Raw genomic sequence first — 26,926 nt, 5'->3', positions numbered from 1 at the left:
GGGAAAGGGTGCATGGGGGAAAGGAATCTCATCAGAGAAACAGCAAGTAGTTTGGAAAAGGGAGGGGTGGGGAGGTGGAAATGATTCTGGGGAAGAGAGAAAGCAAGCGCTTCTGGGTGACAAACGGTGACCTAAAACAATTCTAATTCAGTAGGATGACAAATACCAGTTTCTGTCTCTCTCAATTTGTATTCTGGGAGCAGAGACTTTGAAATTTGCTGTTGCCCACATTCTTCAGTAGACAAAAATGTACCTTGGGTACTACAATGTATGGGTCATGTTCCCAGCTGGAGTTAACTGTAGCAACTCTATTGAAGTTGAGATTAGATTGCTATATTTTTCATATATGGCAACAAAGGCCAATGGATTGGGCTGTAGAATGCATGAGAGGAACTGGGATTCACTCCTAGTTCTGCTTGTCACCTCTGATGCAACTGACAATTTAATCTCTGTGTGCCTTGGTTTTAATATCTGTAAAATGAAGCTAATGATATTTACCTTTCTATATAAAGGGCTTTGCAATCTACACATAAAAAGTAACATGTAAGAGATAGATGTCATTGTATTTATGCATATATGCATCACGTTTATGTGTTTATGTTTGTGTTGATAAGGGTATATATGAAGACAGATTCAGAGAATGTATGATGGTGTAGCAAGATTTTATGGAAATAAATTTGGAATGAACATGCTGAGAGTAAAGAAAGAAGTAATAGTGTATATTTAAAAAAATGATTTGTGTCTTTTTATAAATTGCATTTTAAAAATGGCATAAATTATTTCTAATTTAGGATTTTTTTTCCTATTAACAGATAAGTAGGCAGTGAAGCCTGTGAGATGAGTTTTATCACACTGTACAGCCCAAGTTAAATGCATATGCTTATCACATGGGGGCTTTTGATATTCTCCTTGGATGTGGTTAACGTTTAGCTGTAGACACAGAGTAGGGCATGTCCTGTTGAAGTTGACATGCATTAGTGAAAAAGATAACTACTTTTGAAAACAGTGAGTCCAAATTACTATTTCAATTATTACCACATTTCTTTGGAGATTATTAAATCAATTATTGTGCCCCCAAAATGGTTGATAATTGTCAAGTTGAGAAGCTTCAGCCAAATATGTCTCAGCTGGAGTCCGTCTTGTATGGCCTCTAAACCCAATTGCTTTAAGCCACTCAATGAAACCAGGAGCCCCTGACTCCAGGAGCTACTGAACTCCTGTAGCCAAAGCAATGACTGTAGACCTGCTTGAGAGTTTGGCTTTGGCAGAATGATTGCATATTCTATATATAAGCCTGGAAGCAGGTTGTCTAGCCTATTGGTTGCTGCAGGTGGGTTTTGCTCCATGAGGAGCTCTTTGGCCATTAAAGCGAAGATTATAAGCAGTACAAATAAACAAACAAAAACAAACCTTGCCTCCCTCTTCCGGTCACTAGGAAGGGAGCCCATTGGCTCTGGCCCCAGCAGAGCACCGAGGCCCCTCCTTGTAGGCAAGCTTGTTGTGCTGACACCTTGCCTCCTACTTGCAACCTGTTCCCTTGTAGTTTGCTACCTTTCAGCTTTCTCCCTTTGGGCTTTAAGCTCCCAGTGGGACACTCCCTCATTATCCAAATGGTCCACAGCTGGCCTTCCTCAACAGGGTTGTCTGTCTCTCTTAAAGGGACAGACTGCCTTGTTACAGATGCCATGTTCACATTGACTGTGCATATTTGCCAAATTTGGTTCCTTATGTCACACATCAATGAATGATCAAAACCCAGTTCCTTGATTGGTATGAACTATACACTGAACTATCTAAGTTTTTACCAGCTGAGCATTTTTTTTCCCAACTTTAATGAGAGATTTTTGGAAATCAAATTTGTAGAAGACAAACTCCCATACTAACTATTCATGGTTAACATGGCATAAAAAGCTAATGTTTGATTATGTTTCTTGATCCAGCATTATTATCTTTTGGGGGGCATCATATAATTCGGCAAAGAATCCAAACCAGAAACTTCCAGATATCCATGTTTTTTACTGGGGCAAGGAAAGGTGCTAAATTATTATTCATTACCATATGTTTGAGATGAGTCACCCCTGTTCTTGGCTACTCTTGAAATCTTTTTTTATTACATGTAGAGTGAAAGGTCATAATGTGTGTTGTTCCTGGAGAGATAATAGGCACAAGTGATCCTCAGATAATCTAAACTTTTTCTGGGCTACATACCAAATGTAATGTATTGGAAGTGAGAAGAAATGTGTCTATTTTATGTTAAGAAATGGTCCGGCAGGGAGAAAGTAAGGGGATCATTTTGGGCAGTAATAGGACCATGGCTTTCATTTGCTATAGTATTTTTATCCCTAATCTCCTTTATGAATCAGAGCAAAATCATGTTAAGTCTAATGTACAGAAAGGGTAATCGCATGAGAGAAAGTATCCAAAGCAATTGAGGGAACAATTGAAGGAAGCAGTGCCCCAGTGAAAGATGCCATAGCTCAAGGAGCTGCGGTGGCCTGGAGCATACCCAGTCTGCCATTTCTAAGTGGCACCCTTTCACCAAGAGCTCATTCAGCAGACATCCAAAAAATACTGCTTCCTCCTTCCCCTGCACCAGAATCCTAGGAACAATATGGCTTTGATGATATATGCGTTGAGCAGAGTTATGAGGGTTTCGAAGATGACTAAAGCTAGGCGTAAGCAGACACAGAATATTATTATTAAGATAATTATAATATCACAAAAGATGGACTTCCTTCACTCACTGAGGCACATGGATCTTTGCCCCAGTGACAAGTCAAAAATAATTGCTGACTGCTTATAAAAGAAATCAAGTTACCAACTGTTACTACATTGCAGTCTGTCTCTTTGCTCAGAATAAGAGATAACTGCATTATCTCAAAGCAGAGCGTATTACCCTATGCTAAATGTTGACTGTTTAATGGTTTTCACTCTAGCTAATGTAGCAATACACAAAGAAAAGATGGGCATAACATTTATACTGTGCATTTGTTTAATTTGTCAAAGGGATTCTTTTCAAGAATAATATAACAGTCATCAACATTTGAAAAAAATCTTATTAAACCTCTGAATTTCAGCAATTAGGTGTCATTATTAGTTTTCTGATCAAAAATAACTTTAACATTGAAATGCATTTACAGTGATAAAGTAATTGAAAACAGTCAGACTGGTTATGTGAGTAAAATTAATGTATGTTTTCAGATTCAGGGACCAAATTTAACTGCCTCAGTTATCCACAACTCCTTATGTAATTTAAGTAGCCATTATCAGCAGTGTTATTTAGGTATCTAAATATGTTGATATGGTGCCTGGTTTTAGGTATATACGTTTGAAAATCTTGGTAAAGTAAACTGGCATAATTCATTCTTCATGGAATACCACCAGTTTCTCCCAGATCCCACGTGTAAGTTACGATACTCTTTACCATTTAACGAGCATGAAACCAGAAAGTGAAAGAGAAGAAAGTAACTAGTTTATAGCAGTGGTTAACATTAGAATTGGGGACAGGAATGCAGGTAATGAACCAATATATAGAACCACATGGATCCTGGATATTGTCTTCTGACAACTGCTAAATGTGCAGAAATGTCGCTAGCATAATAATTTCTCTACGGAGTTGTCGCTTTTATTATCAGATTATCAAAGGTAATTTAAGGAGTACATTGCTTACAGTATGAAGATGCTTCCTGACTGACATTCAATCTTGAAAGGAAAATATCTGCACCTTTTATGATAGAAAGTGTCAGACCCCTTTTTTTCTGTTGGGTTGAATAATCATTGTGTGTGTAACAGAAAATGACAACTGGAGCAAAGACAAGGGAATTAAAGAATCAGGAAAACATGTGCTTCACTTACAAAATAAAAGCATTCACACTTTCCCTGTATACAGAAATCTCACTTGAATTCTTTTTAAAGCAATTCCTGTCTCTTCTAGGGGATATCTGAAGATTCATCACAGTCCAGATGGCAAATCTCAGCAAAGCTCAGATGTTGTTCTGATAAAAACATTAAGAATATTTTTATGAATATGGCTTTTATTATTCACCCAGGCAAGGGTTTTTCTCATATGTAAATTTGCTTTCTTTTGCATAGATCTTCTCTTACTAAAGGAAAAACACATATATATGGAATCCTTTGCTATTGCTTTTCAGTGATGCACAGAAGCTGAAAAAAACCCGCAATTCTTTAAGTATTTATGTACGCATATGGTTTTAGTACTTGAGCATCAAAATCTCCAAAGCTTTACATAGGTAAAAAAGGGAAAAAAGTCAAGGAAACATATCACCATATTTTATAACATACAACAAGCATCTTTTACCCCCAAAATCAACACCCCAGAATTGGAGTGAGTGTACTAAGGGGATGAAGCTGGTTTTCTGACTGGGGTTGGAAACACCCTGGCTGAACTCCTGCTCTACAGTTCAGCAGCTATGGGAGTGCAGAATGTTACTATTTAAGCAGTTAAGGGAGTCAATTGACTTGATGGCTCATTGTTCTTTACTCTACAGGCATTAACAGTCATCTCTTCTGAAGATTAGGCTGTGTTCTTGCTCTGTGCAGACATCACTCTGGAAAAATCCTTTCTTCTTCATTCTGAATTTCAAAAACAATGCATGTATTCTATTTGGGGGCATGTATTATGCATGAGGATATGTATTATGTGAGCATACAAGATACATATTTTTGCTTGATAATATAAGTAGTTGATGTTAGGATGACTAGCAATTAAGTGTATATGTATGTACAATGCCTTCTACATCCAATGTAGAAACTCCTGTCCTATTCTTACATACTGTATGTTTTAAAGCACATAATACATATTGGGCATGTCTACATGTGTTGCTATGGTGACATTGTTACTATAGCTCAGTAACAGCCTGTACTGCGCCATATGCATGGCGCAGGCTTATTTTTAGCAGCTACTTCTCCATAGTGGCACACTATACTTGGGGAGTGCGGCAAAATAGCTGCTGGCCACATGTAGAAGCCTGAGGATGCTATGCCGCCATAGTGCATTGCTATGGTGACATAGCATAATGTGTAGACTTGCTCACCATTACCTTCTTTCATCTATTGCACCGTGCTTCTGAACTAAGCTGTAAGCACCCTCCTGTTGGCTTCTGTCTTACATTCCATGACAGACTTCTTCCCACAACTGATTTCTCTAAAGTTTAACAGATGTTCTTCCTTCAAATTAGCTGCTTCATCTTTCTTTTCTTTTTCCCCATAGAAATATACAAAAAGAAGCCTACTCTGAGGTCTTTGCACCTTGACTACATAACCAAGCAATTGCTTTTTTTAGATAGAGCAGTCTGGAGGACATCAACTCCACACCAACCATCTCCCCTGCTTCCCATTTAGTGCACTTTTGTAATCATTTTAACGTTACACTTTGAAATGTATCCCTTTCTTTCAGTTTACATATTTCCACACCGTAGAAGAGGATGATGATTACTGATGCCTTGTGTATTCTCAGCTTATTTGTCAAACTGAAGTTTGCCACATCTACATGTGCACTTTAATGGGTATGAGCTTATTTTAATGCACATTGAAGAGTTGCTGAAAGAAAATGTAATCTGCATTAAAATAGGCTAGTGCACATTAAGTATCACTTAAAAACTGAGGGTGTCTATACGTGAGCAACGAGACTGCTCTGATGTGCTGGAATTTGCGCATACAAAGTGGACTTGCTTAATGCTGATATATGACATGCTCCAGGCACTTTAATTAGAGAGGCTCTTGGAGCTGCTTTAATTAAATCATCTCACCCTCTACTCCTGGAGCACATGTATAAATGCCTTGTGTTCTTTAGTTAATGTGCATTAAGACAGGCTAATGTACATTTTCCTAGTACCTAGGTATTAGATTGAATGCATGTTAACTTAAGTGCACTAATACACGTGTAGACATGCCCACTGAGTCTAATAAACATTGCACTTATTATCTCACAGAAGTACACTCTGTAATGACGAATGGTATGTCCCAAATAAGAAAATTCATTCACTTGTTTAAATTCTTCATTTTCAGCTTTCATGTTTATCCTCTCTTCATCCCCGACTTCCACCTCTAACTGCTTCGTGTCGACTTTCATTCCAAAAGATATTCCTTCCCCTAGTCTCCATCCTTGATTTTCTGTGGGTCATCTATCTTGTTTGCCAGAAGTATGTCAGGAACAGCAAAATCCAGATCATAAAGCCTCTCTCTTCCTATGCATTGCATTCCTGTACTGCTTCCAACAACCATGTTTTTTATGAGTAAGTCCATGACTATCTAAAAAAACCAAAGGTGAGAGGACACAGCTTTAGTGCTATTAACTTCAATACAGTGGTCAGTCAGTGTGTAATAGCTTACAAATAATTTACATACATCCTAAAGATGTTTTAATTTTGCAATATTTTTAGATGCATGGTCTTTAATTTATATTACCTTCACTATACCTCAGTGCCTATATTAAGGATATTTTATACTTACTCTGATGTAAAACTAAAATACTTATAACTAAATTAGATCACTTACATTTAGTCATTCATAAATTTCTGGGTCCAATTGCACCTAATTTATTAATAATGAATTTATCAGAAAAATAACTGAATACTGCCTTAGTCTAAATAGTATTTTGCTGTAAAAGTAGACTGCACCTCAATCATCTTATGACTACTGACCTGGAAAGTCAAATTGGTGCACAAAGGCTAATTTTGTTGAGGTTAAAGAAGCTTCAAATTAAATAATATATATACCAGGATAGTTACCTACAATATCATTTAGAAAGAACAGAAGATAAAAAGATAACTGCATTAAATTGGGTGTCCTGAGAGAGAGATGTAAATTATGTCCAACCCAGTTTTTTATATGTTTTGCTAAAGGAGCATTTGGATGTTTCAGTTCTCTTCTGGTTAGTTCAAACTCATATATATATCTCCACACAAATAATTATTGATAGCTTAGTGTGTTAGAACTTTAAGTGTATTTATTCCATTAAAAGTGAAGTATTTAAAGACATTCAAAATGAAGTGTCACTAAACTCTGGAACATTTTCTTATGCTGGCGATGACATTCTAGAAAAATGCATGTGCTAGTAATATATTGTTTCTTATTCACATGTCTTTGGGCATGTCTGCATACCCTCCATAGTGCAACTGGGAACATTTCTATGAAGCATGACCCATGCACTTTGTGGCAGGGCACCTTTGGTGCCTGCCACTTTAAGGGCTAGAATAAACAGCAGCCTACAGGTGGCTGCACTCCCAATCAGAAGTCATATGGCGAGCGGGAGGCTGCCTGATTGGGAAGTGGGCTCAGCTGCTAGATATAAGAGCAAGCTTTGAGCAGTAGAACAGCAGTTTTCTGCAAGCAACTGGAGAGGAAACATCACCCAGCTGGAGCTGCTGATCACATAACATCTTGGAGGTACAAGGCAGGAACTATGGAGATGGCAGGAGGTTCCTGGTTCTGGAGTATGACCTAAAACGACACCCTGCTAGGGTAGGATGGTGTGGTGGCGCTGCCTGAGGCAGGGTTGTCCCCAGGAAATGTCACACCAGTTGCCTCCCTAGTGAAAGATGAACATGGAGAACTTTATAGCCCCAAGCCCACAACCTGGGGTAACCCAGTAGTAGGGACAGGAAGGGGCCAGGCACATCTCTGGACACCTGAGCCTCATGGGTTGTAAGATACCTGAGGCTCCAGTGAAGGAGGACTGAGTGGTGGCCCCAGTAAGAGGTCAGAAGAATGGCCCCAGGAAGGGATCAGAGTGTTGGGCCCAGTGAGGGGGCATACAGTGTATGCAGAGGCTGTGCAGAGTAGAGTTGCATGGGTGGCCTGAAGGGGTACACATGAGGGTGCAGAGTAGGATCTGTGTAGGTGGGCCAGAAGAGCTGCACAGGGGCACACAGAGTAAGGTCTGTGTGGCCTGAAGGACTGCGCATAGGCCGGCCCCAGTAGTTCAGTGAGGTAAGCCACAGAAAAGGGGGGCATGGCTGGAGGCCCCAGTGAGGGGGTGTAATAGCCAAGGTAAGTCTACAGATGCCTGAGGCCAAATTTGGGCTAGAGGCCAAGTGGTATGGCTCAGCAAGGGATCCGGGGGGAAGTTTGCTAGTTTTGGATACCATCTGTGAGGCATGGGGCATGGTGTAGGGAAGGCCGGAGCTATGTATAACACCCCTGGCATCAGGGCATAAAATGGGTAGTCTCCCACATTGTTGCATCTTTTTTTATGCATCAAGTTGTGGCAGGAGAGACAGGGCAAACTGCCCTAGACAGGTGGGTAGGCTGACGATGAGACCCAGCCCTGAGTTGGCTCCCTGTCACACACTTATTTCTATTTAGAGCCTGCCATATCCTTGAAATGAGACAATATAGATTCTTTATGTTGACTTTGACCCTGTGCCAAATCTGATCTTAAACGCTGTCTCATGTCTGGCATGTGCCCAGGGCTGCTGCTTTAAGGCAGGATTCACTGCCTCACTTCCAGGATTTGGTGTGTTTGGAGCAGAAGCAAATGGGTGGAATGTTTCCTGGGAATACTCTAAGGCATGGTATGTAGACTATGTAGACAAGCTTGCATATTCTCTCTTTGATTTATTGAAGCTGTATACACAATGTTGCCCATCTTCCCTTCTTAGTTTCATCTCTGTGCTTTCCTTCAAGTTGTTCCTGTCCCCAACCCTGAAATCTCCTTCCTGTCTTAATGAACTGTGCCCAAACTGCCTTCTTAAAAATACATTACTTCCATGTGGACTTTGATCCCTCCCTTTTCTTTAAAACAAATGATACTAGATGATATACTTTTTAAATTGTGTATCCTTTAAGATCTCTGCATTACCAGAACAAACAACTGCACAATCCTAGGACCAGTATTATTATCTGTATACCAGGAGCACTTACATGGCCCCAAACAGGGGTTTACAATTGAAAATTACAAGTCAGACAAAGCAACGAATGATCTGACAAACGGACTTGGACTTGTAAATTATAGTACAATTTCTCCACACTTCCCTGTCAAATAACAATTCCTCCCCTGACTTCTATTTCATCTCTGTCCCTGTCAAACTCTTTCACTGATGTATCTCTTGACTTTCTCTCCTGAAATGACTGTTATCATCTTTAATAACTCTTAATTCCTTGCGGCATGACTACATTTGTTTGAATCCATGCTCCGCTGGTTTGCTGATGGGTGCCAGTATAAAATGTAATAATAACCAGCTATATGAAGCATGGATTTTTTTGTGATTGACTACAAGAGACCAGATCTGCAGTCAAACTGGGCCAGTAAAGAGAGCTCCTCAAGCAAATGTATTCCTAAATTCAGTAATAGCCCAGCCCATTTGTAGCATCCAGTCTCCATAGCCCACCAAACACAGGGAATTAGGAAAGTGAAACAATTTTATGACCCTTGGAGGAAAGCAATAAACTGAACTCAGGGACATTATAGCATCTCTGCTCTGCTCTACCAGCAGCATATATGTGATTGCCTGATTATAGTGTCCCTTTGCAGTCTACAGTGGGGAGATGGAGCAATCCCAACATGTAAACATGAATGAACACAGATCTGTGATCAGTTCTGGCAAGACACACAAGCCTGTGGCAGAACAGCTGAAGCTCCCTGGATGAATGTCTGACCTCAGCTGCTCTTAGACAGCAAAACTTTAAAAAACAACATGAATAGGAAACTGCAGAACAAGAAATCATCCATAGACTTGATTGCGTTAAGTATGCTCTAAACAGGGACTATGACTTTTTATCCTATTACCTGGCTTAGCTTTTCTGACCCCTTTTGTCCCTATGGGTTTATTGCTTGTTTACATGTCCAGTACAGCTTCCCAATCCTGCTATTCCTATCTTTTGTAACTACCTCTCCTGGCTCCACCCCTGAATGTGCTAGTATGCACTGCATTGAAACATATTTCCACTCATTCACTTTTGCTCTGTGCATACCAAACACCAGAACAAAATTAATATGTAACTGTCATTGGTACATACCCAGTATCGCTCCAAGGACACTTGAGAAAGATGCTGGGAGTGTGCCAGATAACATTTCTATTACTTTTTTTCCTGGTACTTGGCGTGTGCAGTGTGGGAGTGTATAGATGGTGTACGTTTTCTTGGGATGTTCCCTGGCATAGTCAGAAGCAGTCTAGACATTCCTTTGAAGCCTCACTGATTCCTAGTGCAGAGTAGCTCAAGTTCCCTGTATTCAGAAGTAACTGGGATATCACTTTCTTATGCACTTGGGGACTGATCCAACAGTTGAAACCCTAGCATGAGATCAGCCCACTAATTTAGAGCTTCTGACTATCACTGCCATATGTTTATTTGATCCAGGCCACGTCTCTGCTTCCTGTGATAATCTCAGGCTTTATAAAGGCTATAGAACCTATGGGGTTGGGAGGGGATGTTCAATTTAAAAGAGCTATTCAGCAGCAGAGGCAAATGAAGGCCACACTGGTATGCCACTGGTAAACAGGTTAGGGGGTGAGGGTGGTGAGGACAACAGTCATTCAACTGATTGGAGGACAGCTATGAAGTCAATGGATAAACTTAACGTATACCCATCTTGCTGGGATCACTTAGCACAGAGGTTCTCAACCACTGGGCTGCAGCCCGGTACTGGGCAGTGGTGGGTTGGCTGTGTCCTTGGCTGTGGGGATATGGCACAAAGCCCCTGCTCGGAGTCCCACCTGTCTGCCTGGGTGAGCAGCTTCCAGGGTCACAGCTGGTATATCTATATCTATATCTATATATAGATTTATAGATATAGATCTCTCTGTCTCTCTCTCTCTCTCTCTCTATATATATATAAATGAAACATCACTATATATATATATTCATTTTAATCAGGGAAAAATGCGGATTTGGGATCACTTTTTTAAACTGAAAACTGGGGATTTTTTAAAATCAGAGAAAACCAGGATCCTTGGTGATCAGAAACTGGTTTAAATCTGTAACAGAACAGATATTCAGTGCACATTAACCAGTTTCAAAATGGCCAAAACGGTTTAAGATAAACCTGGTTGAATGGAGTATCAGACTTACCTGATTTGCCTCAAACCAGTTTATGCAATGTCTTTCCCAGACCCCTTCCTGGTTTAACTTAAACCAGAGTCTGCCAGCATCCTGGCATGCTGTCTGGGCTGAGCTCTCTGCTCCAGCCCAGCTGGGCTGGCCCCACCCCTCTACTCCCCAGCCAGAGCAGGGACAGACAGGGGAAGGGGTCTGGCCAGACAGACACCTGCCTCTCTGTCTCACTAGCAGGGACCTGAGCTGGGTCTGCCAGGCACTCCCCTCTTGCTGCTGCAGTAGCAGGGCACCATAGCCCATGAGGCCAGGGGGGGCATGGAAGAGGCTTAGTCTCCCCTCTACCCTTACTGGCAGCTGGGTCTGCCCACCATCACTGTTGTGCTTGCTCTCTGCAGCAGAATAAGCGCCCTGATATCCCCTTCACTGGATGCCCAAGGGAGGGGGAATAACCCTTGTCCCTGCCCCCCCAGGGGCCCTGCTGGCAAGTGTCTGGCTATGTCTTGCCCCACCACTGCAGAGGGAGGGGGCAGGGCCCTTGATGGGGGCAGCAGCTCCTATCATAATGTCAGGGAGCCCCTGTCATGCTCACTCCCCATTTGTCACTACAGCAGCCAGGCAGTGGCGGGGCCAAATGCCACTAGCAGGGTCCCTGGGGGGCGGGAACAGGAAGCAGAATTATTCCCTGCTCTGCCTCTGCAGCACTGCAGCCGGATCTGCCCAGCCTGACTGCAGTGCCTGCTCAGTCTGTGCTTCAGGCAGCGTCTAGCAGAATAAGTCCCCCCTGTTCGGGGCCCTGACTATAGACCAAGTGGCAGTTGTGCCCGGGCTGGCCAGAGACGGCTGCAGTGCCCTGGGAGCAGAGCGGAGAATAACCCCACTCCCTGCCCTCAAGGGGCCCTGCCCATTGTGTCTGGCCCTGCCACCCCTCCCCCCACCTGGCCACTGGCCTGGTGAAGTGTGAGTGACTCTGACAGGGGCAGCAGCCTCTATCACAGTTTCCCCAAGTGTGAGCCTCTTCTCAGTGGGAAGCCGCACTGTGGGGTGGGCAGAGCTGCTGCAAGTATGGCGGCACTGGGTGGGAGGGCTTGGAGGGCTCTGGCCCCCTTTAAACCCCAGTGCTGCTGCACGCAGCCCTCCGCAGCTCTGCCCACCCCACAGTGCAGGCTCCTGCTGGGAAGGGGCTCACTTCCTGACATTATGGCAGGAATTGCTGACCCCATCAAGGGCCCTGCCCCCTCCTGCTGCAGTGGTGGGATGGGGGCACAGTCTGACATTGGCCAGCAGGGCCCCTTGGGTGGGGGGCAGGGACGGGAGTTATTCCCCCTCCCTCAGGTGTCCAGCATTGGGAACATCAGGGGGCTTATTCTGCTGCAGGGAGCAAGTACAGTGGCGATGGTGGCCAGCCCCAGCTGCCAGTTGTGGTAGAAGGGAGACTAACACTCCTCCCTGCCCCCCTCTGCCTCAGGGGCTATAGTGTCCCCCTGGTGCAGCAGCAAGGGGGGAACATCCAGCAGAACCAGCTTGGGTCCCTGCCAGTGAGACAGAGAGGGGGGAATTAAACTTCTCCCTGGCCAGTTCAGCCTGGATTGGCCATACCACCCAGCATAGCTTTCCTGTAGTCAAAGGTGTGCTCTACCACATCCCAGAGCCTGGCCTGAGCAACTGCAGGCATGTGCCCGCATTGCCTCAGTCCAGAGAGAATGTTTGTCCTGTTACAAATCAGTTCAACGTAGGCCGGTTAGACTAACCTGTAAAGTCTGAATCAATTCAGGCTCTGGCTTTTTGAATGTCTGTCCCTAGCCATTAAGTTCAACCTATTGAGGTATTGGGGCCCAGGCCAATGCCCAGTGAAGTCATTATAAAGACTATCACTGATATCAGTGACTTATGATTGGACCTTTAATAAATTATCTCATGCTAAATCCAACCCAATTTTCTTTTTGTAAGTAAAATGGAAGAAAATATTGAAACTTAAAAGAATTAAAGTGCCCAACAGATTAGTTGTTTTTACATAATAAAAATGCTGAATAATAAATGCTTTTAATCATGGCATACACGCACACAAAAGGAGAACTGTTCTTTCAAGTGTCTTTCTCTTTGTGGGAAACTGTTTTAATCACTTTTAAAATTGCATTAATTTTAATATATATTTTAATAAGCTCAGTAAACTCATAATGGAGAGAGCAATAATTTATTTAGTATTAATGTCTACAGTAGTATGACAATGTTAACAGTGTAATCAGTAAAATACAAACTTTTGGAGAATTTATTGACTGTTTGTAACGAAGAATGATTTAAATGCTTTTGTAAAATTCAGTAATGCTGAAGTCAAAATGTTACTTGGACTTCTGAAGAAATAGAACTTAATGGGTAGCAAAAACAAAATTTCCTCCAAAAACATGAGGCCATAGTTACTGGAGACATAACGACAGTTGTTAGGAAGCAGAATGAAGTGATAAGAGAATGTTATAATCTGCTCTCTTTAAATAAACTTGGAATATAAGAAGAATGGAAGAGAGCAAGATGTAAATATAAATGTAATGGCTAATAGTTTCATCCAACTGTCAGTAAAACCAACATTTGTCTTTCCATGATTTTGGTAGATTAACCGGACCCTAAGTGTTTCAGGGCAATTTGTAGCCTGAGCTGTACCAAGAAAAAAAACAGCCCAAAACTGGTATTTGAGGCAATAGGAATTAATAGACTAGCTCGTTTAAATTTCTTACAAAGGAGCTAGCCTGTCACTCCTCTAAAGACATGGGAACTGGGAAAGTATCAGAACAATTCCATTCCCTCCAGAATCCAGATGGCAAAGGATGCCCACAACATAAATCTTGTCTAAAATTTCTTAAAGGACACTAAGCTTTTCTTGACAAAGGGAGCTGATAGGAGATCTCATCAATGTTGCTGTAGTAAGGCACTTCAGACAAGATTTTGGGACCTGTATTCCATAAGGTACGTTCCTTTTTAATTTATTCAAAGAAAAATTGTGCTGTAAAAAAGCACCCAAAAAACTGCATAATAAAAAAAGTTAGAATTGGCTTATAACCCACATTTTCCTATATTCCTCCTTCTACTAGCAGTTACAAAGTGCTTCTAGTAGAGCACTGCTTCAAAGAGCAGCCAAATTGTACTCATTGTGCTTTATTTGAGACTAATTATGGAAGATGTTCTCTAGCACTGAGGAAGTGGAATCTATTTACCAAATGTCAACTGCAGGTTACTGAAGTTATCTTTTTTACAGGTGAATGGCAAGAATTATCCATTTGTACTTTCAGTGTGTATAGCCACAGCAGTTGCAAATTATGCCAGCAGTAGTACTGCTATTAATACCTGTGGCAATGGCACTAGAGAAAAACCACCCACATGGGAATAAGAGGCTTTAGTAAAAGTCCATATTTACTTGCCTAGCAGATGTGTTTTAAAAGCTGGATTCACAATAGGCAAATGTTATCAGTAGAGAAACTGTGTTAACGTCCTTTTTATGCACAGAAAATTACCTGTAATCTTTACTTCAAATTTATTTAAAATCTTTAGTTCAAAAGAAACTTACTGCAAAAATACTATGGACATGAGAAGAGATATTACTGAGATGTCAATTTATTACTACTAAGTTTTAAGAGTGAGAGGGAAACTCACTTGAGCATTCGAGAATTAATGTGTTCACTAAGGCTTGCATGCATGTTTAATGCAACCCAGGAAAGTGTGTGCTGACAGGTACTTAGGAAAGGAAACCTCCTCCAGTTTTAGAAATGTGGCTGTAAGTGGGTTTATTACATGTTCAGTTGTACTATATTCACAAGACCTGCTTAGAAAAAACAAGCATTGTTGAAATAAACCTAACTGCACATTCCTGTAATACTAGAATTTTGAAGTGCTATTCTGTTGGCTGTTATATATTTTATACATACGGTACATCTTGGTGTTTAGAGAGTCTCAGCAGGTCTCACCATCAGTACTTACCTTTTTAAAAAATCTACTGATGGCTTCAAATTACAATATTAAATATACCTGTGTACTGGATACTATGAACCTCAAGAAAAAATGTTTTACTGTAAGAACAGGAAGACAATGAACCATATAATTCCATGGTACTGGTCTTTAGTGTATGGGTGATTTTATTAGCCTAAAGTTTTTCAGGTACAGCTGAAAAAATTGTCTGAATGTATGATTTATATTACAGTATGCTAATATCTATATCTCATATACATGCAATGCTTTGATTGTGTTCAAGTGTGCATATCACATTAACTTCAGTTTGTATAATGCTTGTAAAACCCAATGTGGCATTACCATATGCACTACATTATATCTGATTATTCCCTATAACTATAAGTGAAATATTATGGATTGTATGCCTTCATTGCTTTTGCACAAATGCAGTTTTTATTAAGTCGTAAACAGGATTTTAAATGGTAAATTAAAGCTCTTAAACTGCATGCAAATATGGCTGGCTCTGGTCCATTGCCTTAGAATTGCCAAGAGTGCCTTCATGCTTTGAACATTAGCATTTCATATTTTTAAAACTTTTTCACATTTGCCAGTAAGCATTAGCTGGCTTGTCTTTCCGAGACTGGACTATGCATTTTATCTTTTATCTACTTTTGGAAGTACTCAGTTGAGGTGATATTTCTGCCATTTCTAAAGGTCTTAATACCATATTCTGCATGAACTAAAATACAAGCACAATTTTGGCGAACATGTCCTGGATCCTGTAGATTCTCCACACTATGCACATTACTATGTTGACAGCAGATATAGCATCTAACAGAAAATATAATGTGGTTTCTTTACTCAGGCTACTGACATAGATGGGGCCATATATTTCTCTCTAGGCAAGCTAAATATACCTTCAGTATCACCACTCTTGGGGCAGAATTCTGTTTCACCTAGAGGACAACCAAAGTGTGACCAACTCTTGAGTTGTCCAACAAAAGTTTAGGAGTGATCTAGTTACCTATTCTGGATATGTAAGGGGCTATAACTTAGGAATAAGATGCCAACTCCATACTCTTATAATGGGGTACTTATGCTCTCAGAAGGGATAACAGAATCAGGCCTACATTTTAGTGGGGGACCTTAGTGCCAAGTTTCATTTTACTCACTAAGTGAAACAGATTTTTGCTATGATCATTATGAAACCTATCTAAATACTTGGGTAAATGCTTGGTCCTAAGCCTGTACTGAGATTTGTACTGATACTATATGGGTGCATCTATATGTTCATTAATGCACCGTGGTTACTGTGCATTAATTTTAGTACTTGGTTAACCAAGTACTAAATCAATGCTCAGTAACTTGCACTACTGCGCAGTAGCGCCAGTGCACAGGTTTTTAGTGATGCTTGCTGCACAGTAGCCTAATGCTACTGCACAGTAGTATGTTAGCATGGTTTTAGCCTGGCATGCTACTGCACAGTGTTATTAGGCTACTGTGCAGTTAGCATCTCATGTAGATGCGCACTATGACTAGCAGTTCCTGAACTACTTGGCCTAAAGCTAGCTTGCAGATGTCTACTCAGCCTTCAATCATTGTGGTGACTGCAATGTGGACACATCAATTAAGTCATTAAATCAGCATTGGAAGGGATGGCTTACTGTATTACATATATATATACATGGCATCTGTATTGCATGCAGTGAGGTTATGATTTCATTGTTATAAGCAAATAATAGCACCAGACTGAAATGATGTCTATGGAATTTATAATTACTGGCAAGATTCATAAGGACCTAAGAACATTCTTTCACTTTTATTCCCTATGTATCTTTGCCCTCTGGCAAATCAAATTCATGGCCAGTTAGACTGCCCAGTGAAGTTTCCTTTCATGCCTTGAGTGAAAGCTGAAGCACTCTATTCGATTAGTTTCATTGCAGGAGAAAGCAGCGTATGAATGAGAGTCCATCCTAATTTATACCAGTTTCCTAATCTTCTTGGCCTATATGCTTTGTTGTCAGATCTTCCATCCCAGAATACAGGTCGATAAGAGATTTTTGTGTGTCGTCCAGGAGCAGCACAATGAACTTTGTCCCCCTAGGCATATTAAATTTTGAAGCCCTCCCTTGTAACATACCTGGGACCTGGCAAGGGCAGGCACCAGACAGAGTCCCAGAGCAGCAGCACTGGAGATGCCCGGGTCATTTCTGGGCATGACCAGAGTCCTGAGGCAGCCCCCAGTGAGCACGTCCAAGGTGTATGCATGGTATATTTGCTGCCTTGCCTGTGCTGTCTGGCCAGTTATGTTAGCCCTGGTCTCATCCTAAATCTGATTAGCCCAGCAGTTAAATTATTCAAATGTCCAAGAAATAGTAGGGTAAGAAAGGCAACTTCAAAATGTCCCAAGACCCATTCCTCACCCTTATTTCACCCCAGACATTTAATTTTGTTTTTTATAGCAACAAGATATAAGAAGGAAAGGACTTCTTATAGAAAAGATATCTGGGCTGCCATTAATTACCTTCTCAATGATAGTACATGAGTAACCAAAAAGCTATTTCCACTGAACTTCTATTATTGGAGTTGTTTCCAGGTATAGTCATTCTTTACAGTGCTAGCCTTTCATTCAAGAGAGTATTCAAAATATACGATGTTACACATTATGTAGAAAGATAGAATAGGATGCACCTAAATGTACGTTACTATCTCTTTTTACATTATTAAGTGCCTGCTTTATGATGAATAAGGTTATACCTAAGGTGGTAGGGGATTCTAATTCTGAAAAAGAAGATTCTCATTCATGTAAGGAAGGATGGAAGGAGGAGGGTCAAATAGAGGATGATTCAAAGTTTAAAGTATATCCAGGCTTCTGGATATTAATGGTTCTAACAGAATTTTCCACTTCATAAGAAAACAGGAGTTTGATTGAATGCTCACTCAAGTCAATAGGAACATTTCCATTGATGCAAATGGGCTTTGGTAAGCCCTATCATTGGAACTAATAGAAGTTCTCAAAGCCATGGAACATTGCAAATATGTTCACTACCAATATTCACTGTGAATGTAAAGGAAAGTAGAGGAGAAATTCAGAGAGCACACAGGAAAATTCATTTATCTGAAACCAGGTGGACATTTTCTAGTGGGTCTCTGGTTGGTTTAATGTATGTGCAAATGAAAAATACATGATATATAAATAACTTATGCATCTGCATACTTGAGTTATATTATTGATTACATTTTAAATTTATTACACATGCAAAAATAAATAAAGGAGAGAGGTGTTCAATGGAAAATAGCCCTGGTTCTCTAATAAATCTTATAGCATTTCCTACCATTTTGGTCATTAGCTGAAATTAAAAAAAGTAAAAACTTCAATATAACTGTACAATTCCCATTAAAAGCACCCAACCTATATGCATAAAATGTTTTGCAGGTCCTCGAGGCATTATGTTATGTGGGTATTACAGCAAAGTACAATTTCAGCATGACATATTCTGCATATGAAAAACAAAACCAGCAGGTCTCTGCTTGAATTGTAGCATGCTGTTGCTACTCAAGAAAATTAAATGAGTGATTTATTGGACTGAATTACAGTGGCCAAAATGATGCTGTAAAAAAAAATATGACCACCATTTTAATTTTAGGCTTTGGTATTGCAAAGCGGCAAGGGACTGGGAGCCTTCAACTTCTCTTGGAATTAGTGGGAATTGACATTGTTCAGCACAAAATCAGGTTGTCAGTGACCACAGCACATATGGCGCAATCAATTACGTGTAATTCCCCTTTACATTTCATAAGGAATAAAAATGGATGGAATAATGTGGCCCTTAATTTGTATGTTCATTTATATCAACAATAAAACAGGGTCAATAAAACAAATAAAATAAGTAAAACAAGCCTGCTTCATATTGGATTAAAGAGACTGGGGCAGAGAGGTAAGGTAAGGGAGGCAAATTTCATAGTAAATTATTAAATGATCCATTTTTCCTGACTCATTTGAAATGCCTTCTGAATCTTTTGAAATGTCTTCACATTAAAAACTTAACAACTTTGTGATATTATCTAATGACTAGAAGAATTTATGTTTCAATTATTATTTTTATAATAATTACACTGAGAACTGACACAAGGCAATTTCTTATCAGAAAAGATGTTCATACCATTAAAAAAAGTCTTGTAAATATTATAATATACACATTTAATGCCACATTTGTTTACAGTCTCAGGAAATGCATCTGCTAACATGGACTTCTTTGCAAACTATGTATCTTGCAGTAGGGACTGCTTCTTTTCTGTTAGGAGAATGCCTAGATCATTTTGGTCACAAGCAGATGTAAATAATGCTATAGCTTCCTTACTGGTTTGTATCCTACCCAGACCTAGAAATAGCTTTCAGTACTGTTCAAATACAGTGGAAGGGAGGGGATAGTATCATGGATATGAAGAAAGGTAGGTAAAGTGATTACTATGCACCTTCAATGGGGGATTCTGAAAAGGATAATGTATTTTGTCTCCATGGAGAACTCTTTGTAGTCCTATGTCCTTTCTACAACTCTTGACATGCATGTTGGGCAAAAGGAAACTGTCTTATATTTTCTGATAGAGTAGGGCTGCATTTATTAAAAAACGAACAAACTGTATACTGTATTATAATCCTGCTGTAACAATAACACGCAGACTATATGGTAACTCTTGTCAACAAGGGAACAGTAATTTGAAAAAGAGAAAAAATAAGAATAGAAAGAAGAAAATTAATGATACAGTAACAAGTTTTCATGTACCTTGAACATGGGTTCTTTGCTAGTATGCTCTAGTCTATATCACTTCTACCAAATACAGAGCAAGTCTCTGGCTATGTGAGGAGGATGTAATGGGAAAGTTGATAGGAAGACAATAGCAGAAGGCCAGCTATGTTGTAGAATTCACAATTTCTGCTTTCCCCCCCCCCAATAACTTCTTATCTGAGTAGTTTACATTGGTGAGATTAAACTATTACAGATAAATCAAGTCAGTGGTGCTATACCAATTTATACCAGCAGAGGAGCTGGGCCTTAATGTTTTTAAAAGAATCCCACTAAAGTGAGTACAAACACATAAATATTTTTAGCAATCTGTATCCTGATGCAGTAATGTATACAGTAAATTAAATAAACAGTAATACCATAATTCAAAGTCTATTATGATGACTTGTATCCTGTTAACTGGGTCTGAACATATGAAGTAGTTATTATGCAAATGTTATACCCTTGAATTAATTACACATTTTAGCTGATGATTCTGACCCCTACTTTGCATAATAAGTCTCTCTCCACTTCCACGTGCCTATTAGTAATCAGAAAGGTTTCATAGTACGAATGAGCTTGCCAATCATCAGACTTCTCCAGAAAACACTCTATTATGTTTCTCTATAGATGTACAGCAGGCATGTTTTCTAATGCCTGCTGTAAGCGAAGATAAAAAGACAGCAAAATTGCTGGGTTCGCACAAATTTTTATGCTTCACTTGTGTGAAGCAACAAATGCATCTTTAAATGCTGATTTGTCCAACACTGACCTTTTTAGTATGTAAATAGGTTATCTCCCTGTGTTGTGCAGACAACAGGATGTAAGGGGAGTAGTTCAAAAGAAAAGAGTTTCTTACAGAAGCTTAAGTGAACAGGTTTATCTGTTTAAAAGTTGTCAGTGTGGTATCTGAGAATATAATATACATAATATATACAGTAAGCATACATTCTTATCATATCAAGACAATGTTTTAAAGGAAACCTGTAATCATGGGGCAGTTCTCAGTTTTGATGATCACTGATTTTTATTCAGAATGGAAAACAGTATTGGTACAAGCTATACAGTAAAAACAAGATGCTGAGCAAAGGCCATCAAGCATTAATAAACTAATTAACTATTTCATGATTTCTGAGTGCTCAGGGGGAATTGACTGCAGAAGTAAATGCTTTCCTTGATGACAGAAGCAAAAATGACCACAGGCAGATATAAGATTTCTTATGTTGTTGTTGTTGTTGTTGTTATAACAGGGCCTGCCATGTATGGAGCTGAAAAAGTGTATGGGTCATACAAAGCCTACTTTTTCCTTATGAGTATTTTATTTTCACCTTTACTATTTTCACCTTTAAACCCATATAAACCAGTGACTACTGGACTGAAGCAAGGAACTGAGTTTTCCTTCTACAGTTACTGACTGGCTGAAGCATCTTTCCTACCCACTTTTTGTGCAGAACCAGTAATTAGTAGGACACTGTTTAAATTTTTCTGGATTTTTTTTTCTTGCTCATTTCCTCCCCACTCTTACTGAGTCAGAATGAAGCCTGGGAGTTTTACCTCAGAAAAATGACTCATTAGGACCCCTTCCCCATTCCCCCCTCAACTTCCTGAGTCCATCCTGTGCAAGATGGTGTCATGCTGGTGATGACCCATTTACATGTAAATAGCCATGCTCTAATATTGTGCCCCCAAATGGATATTTGATGGCAAAAGCAGCTCATAGTGTATAATAATGCTGCTATGTACACTTGGAATCTGAAAAATTAGCCTGTAGGTGCTCCAGGATGCCTTGTACTAATACCATCAATCTAAATCAATCTGCTTAGGAAGGCCTATGTGAAATGGGCACTGAAGTCTAGTCTCATCCAGCTACAGAAAAAGAGTGGTTTGCTAAATACTGGAGTTCAAAATTGTATTCCTTCTAACTGATAATCTAAAGGAATCTCTTCAAGACAATGGGAGCTGCTTGAAGACAATGTTGTATAGATGAGCTAAATTCTTCAAATAAACAGTCCTAATTTGAGGAGCTATTGAAATGTTGTACGCTTATGCCTTTCAAATGGGTTGTGTCATCTCAACCATATCATCATCAATATTGCAAATACTCACAGTTTTATCATGGTAAGAGTCTAACAATGTGATGTTTTACTAAAGCCCATCTTATAGAGACATATAATTAGATGAGAATTTCTATTTTCACTAAAAATGTAAGTTTCCAGACTGCATGTTTGCAGAAGAAAATTTGAAAATGTGACTCATATCACAACTGGCAGGCCTGTATTCTAGTTTTTCAACATCTTTCTTGAAGTGTGGGGCACAGAAATGGACACAGTACTCCACATGGGGCCTCACCAGTTCCAAATAGAGTGGGAGAATCATTTTGCTTGATTTGTAAGTGATTATCCTATTGGCTTTTTTTGCAGTAAAAACACGCTGTTGGTTCCTAATCAGCTTGTGGTTCACTGTAACCCTAAGTTACTTTTCTGCAGTACTGCAGCCTAGCCAGTAATGAGCAGTTTGTATTTGTGCATGCTATTGTTCCATCGTAAGTACAGGAAATGTACTTGTCTTTGAAATCCATTTGATTGATTTCAGTGTATTTCTCATTCTGAGTCCTAACCCTACCCTCCAGAGCATCTCCAGTGCCACCCAACTTCTTGTTGTCTGCAAATTTACTAACTGTACACTCAATCCCATTGCCCAAGTCATTCATGAAGATATTAAACAATTCTGGACCATGAATCCAGCTACTGTTACTGCTTTTCCCTGACAGTCAGATGCAGCATGGCGGAGTGAAGCACCTTCCACTTGATACCAGGAGGATCCTCCTTTGCCTGAATTGCAGGTGTCTGACTACAGTGCAGTGCAGAGAGAGCCACCTATTGCCAAACACCACCAATGGCATGGCTCTACTGGCTGGATCCAAAGGCTTCATGAGCCATGCTGACCCCGATCTAGACTGCGTTTTCTTAGTTTACTATTGAGAATGTCGTAGGAGACAGTGTCAAAAGCCTTGCTAAAATCAAGGTATATCACATCCAGTGCTCTTCTCCCTTCATAGAACCTATCACCTTGTCATATAAGGAAATTGGGTTTGTCAGGCATGACTTCCTTTTCATGAATCTGTCTTGGCTGTTCCTGATAATTTTGTATGCCTGTAGGTACTTAGAAATAGATTCCTTGATGACCTGGTCTGTAACCTTTCCTAGAATGACCTGATCTGTAACTTTTCTACAGACTGACAGTCTGTAATTCCCTGGATCATCCTTCTTTCCTTTCTTAAAGATCGCACCATATTTGCTCTTTTCTAGTCACCTGGGATGTCCTCCAACCTCCATGACTTCTCAGAAATGAGAGCCAAAGGCTTTGAACTAAAGTCAGTCAATTTTTTGTGTCCTCTAGGGCTCAACCTTTTTGGTTGGTAGGCCACGTGAGTAGTGTCCAGGCCATCTGCAGACCAGATCTGGCTGATGCTCCCAATTCAGCATGGGGTGGTTGCAGCAGGGCACCATCTGGCCATGCAGAGGAGGCAGGGGGTATTCTGGCTCCAGCCTGGCCCCACAGTGGGGGAGGGAAGGGGAGTGGTTTAGCTGTACAGGGGAAAGGGTTCATGGGCCAGTTCCAACCTGTCCCCATGTTGGGGAGGGGGCATGGCCCAGCTCTGTGAAGGAAAGGCGGCATGGCCCAGTACCAACCCAGCCCTATGGGGGGAAGGAGGCTTGATCCGGCCTAGCAAGAGGGGAAGGTAGTGTGAGCTGGCCCCATACAGGAAAAGGGGCATAGCCCAGCCCCATATAGCCCAGGGATTTTGACAGTGGGGAAGGGTGACCATATTTATTGTTATCTCTCACCTACCAAATCTCCTGATTGATGGAGAGCCCCATGGGTCAGATACCTGTGGCTTTGCAGGCTTCATTTGGCCCACAGGCCAGTGATGGAGCATCCTTGCTCTAGGGTATATCCCATGTAGCCCTGATAACTTGAAAACATCAAACTTCTCCAAGTAATCCCTAGCCTATTCTTTCACTACTCTACCTTGTTTACCTTCTCTATCTTGGCTGCCAACTGCACTTGTCATTTGGTGGCTGACTTTATTTGTGAGGACGGAAGTGAAAAAGCCATTAGATACTTCAGCCTTTCCTGTATCATTTACTGCTAAATTGCCCTCAATATTCAGTAAAAGATCTACGTTTTTCTTCACCTATGCTCTTGAAATTGTCAATTAAATAAGAACTAGGAGTAATTTATCCCCTCTCTGGCTAAGCTTCAAAGCCTCAGTCACAGAACCTCTGAATTGTTGCAGGATTGAAGGGAAGCAAATCAACATAGTACAGTGAAAGGGGCATGGGGCAAGCAGCAAATAAATACATGATATTCCTGCTTTACCATTGACTGACCCTCTGTGGAACGATTTTAGTCACCCTCTGTGACTAAAATCAGTATGTTACAACTTAACTTCTTTGGTAAAGCTGCCTAAGATCAGAAAACATTATTAAACAGCCAAACATAAAGTGCCAAGCTGGTTCCTAACTTATGTGGATGGCAACTTTCTGTTCCAGAAGATGGAGGATACAACTAGGGGATCATCTATCTTGAATCTTGTCCTGACCAGTAGGGAAGAACTGGTGAAGGATGTGAAGGTGATGAGCAACTTAGGAGATAGCAATTACAGTACAATATAATTCCAGATCCTGAGACAGGGACAGCATGAGATCAGCAAAATTAGGTGCTCCTTTTCAAAAAAGGCAGATTTTATCCAACTCTGGAGTCATGGTGCCATGGGAAGATAGACTGAGGGATAAAGGTGCCCACTGCCCAGGAGGACTGGGAATTTTTAAAGGGCATGGTATTGGATGTCCAACAAGAAACTGCCCTGATATAATGGAAGCACAAGAAGAATGGCAAGAAACAACTGTAACTGCCCAAGGAGCTTCCAGGATGCCTCAAATCCAGAAGGAAAGCATAATTGCAATGGAAGAATGGGCAGGTCATTAAAAAGCATACTAGGAAATAGCAAGAAACTATTGGAACAAAATCAGGAAGGCGAAGATAAAGAACAAGCTGTACCTGGTGTAGCAGGTTAAAAATGACAAGAGGTTCTATAAGTATGTTGGCTAGAAAAGAAGGATCAAGGAGGCTGTGTGTCCACTGTAACTAGCGAGAAGGGATGTGCAAAATGGGCCCTATTCGATTCAGATATGTACTCAGCCCGAATCGAGGACAGTGATTCCATTTGTTGATTTGGATCACTGTCCCCGATTAGATTGGGCTGAATCCAAATCTGAAGATTTGATGCTGATTCGGAGAATCAGTGATTCCGCCATAGACACAGCTTTAAATGTTTTTTCTACATACCTCAAGGTAACAGGCATGGCTTATGAATGCTGTGATGCTGGGGTGGATGGAATGTCCCACAGGAGCACTGGGGGTGGGGTTGCATGCTCGAAGGTGAACCTGGAAATACTTCTGGTCCACTTCTAGGTCCACTGGGGAGCATGCTGGGCCTCCCCCTTGCACCCTGCCAGCTCAGCAATCGGCCTTGAGGGGACCTCAGGTGCCCCCCAGACCCAGGAGACACCAGTTGCTGAGCCAGGGCAGCATGGGGACCCCCCCATGTGCTCCCCAATGGACTCGGAACTGGACCAGAAGTGCTTCTAGTCCACTTCTGGGTTTGCTGCCAAGTGCACTGGGGATCACCCCCCTCTCCATACTCCTGTGGGATACTCCATGAGCCCCAGCATCACAGCATTCATGAGCCCCTGCTACCTAGAGGTATGTAGAAAAAACATGTAAAGCTGTGTCTATGTCCGAATTGCCGAATCTTTCTGAATCTCTCTGAATCAATTTGGGGAACTCCGATTCAATTCAGAAAGATTAAAGGGTCTTCTGATTCAATTCAGATTTAGAGGTTCAGCCACCAAATTGGGCCAAATCTCTGCTGAATCGAATCAGGGACCAAAGCTTTGCACAGCCCTACTAGCCAGGGGGAACTCTTAACAGAAGATGCAAAGAAGGCAGAGCTACTCAACAGATACTTTCTTTACAAAAAAATTAAGCTGCAGCCAAATACCTACTAAGAATTATTTGGAAAATGAAAGGGGCAAGGAAGGATGAGATAACAAAAAAGAATGTCAGAGATCTTTTGATGGGTTTGAATGAATTCAAATCAGCTGGGCTGCATGAACTTCATCCCAGGATGCAGAAGGAACCAGCAGAGGAGATCTCACTCTCGCAGCCCTTAGCAATGATTTCATGAAGTTGTGGGAGATGGACCAAGTACCAGAGGACTAGAAAAGGGTCAATATAGTGCTTCTCTTTAAAAAAGGCAAGAAGGAGGAACCAGAGAATTACAGACCAGTTAGCCTTACTACCTCAATACCTGAGAAGTTTCTGGAGCATATCCTAAGGAAGGCCATATGCAAGCATCTGGAGGAGGAAAGGCCTGAGGTCCCTTTCAGTTCCAGTGCTCTGGGGAGTGTCACACCTCTGTTTGGCACTATGACTCTGCCCCAACGTTGGGGTTCCCCCAACTCACTTGCCACAACTTGATGGTATATGTAACGAAGGAGAGGGTTCAGGGGTGTCTTTCTTCCCCTCGTATCCCAAAGGCTGGGTACTCATGGGTGTGCTGCGGTGTTCCTCAATGCTCCACCTCCCCTACAACCTGTCCACATGCCAACCACTTGGGTACTCAGGTCTGTGTTCTGACGTGATGCCTACCTGTTGACCGTGGGGTTCAGCATTGATTGAAATGCTTTGTCTCACTGTCCAGATGTATAGCACTCCGGCAGCTCCTGTCCCCTAGCCTCAGGGGTCTGAGCCTTGGATGACAGGTGTCCTCCCCTAGAGGAATGTCTGCCTTGATTTCTTTAATGTGGAGAAGCTGGGAACACCCTATCCCAAGCGTGATGCCAGCCACTGCTCTTGCTCTGCCTGGAGCTCCTCTCTGGGCAACTCACTCCCAGTCAGCTTTTTCCCTGCTGCCGGTTTCCGATGGGGTTTTTAAATTCCCTGTGGTAGCGGCATCAGCTGCTGCAATCAGCTGGGTGCTGCCCCACCTGGGAAGCAGCCACTTGAAGAGCTGGTGAAATGCCAGCTTGTGCGGCTCTTGCTCCACCCCAGCCTGTCCGGGAGGTAAGTTTCCTGGGGTGTGGGGGGCTCTCTTTCCTCCTTTGGGAGGTCTGGGGCTTGATCCT

This window comes from Crocodylus porosus, unplaced genomic scaffold, assembly GCF_001723895.1.
Source record: "Crocodylus porosus isolate Cpor-Errol unplaced genomic scaffold, CroPor_comp1, whole genome shotgun sequence".
NCBI classification, from domain to species: Eukaryota; Metazoa; Chordata; order Crocodylia; family Crocodylidae; genus Crocodylus; species Crocodylus porosus.
The sequence above is the reverse complement of the archived record's forward strand: the minus strand, read 5'-3'. Positions refer to the sequence as shown.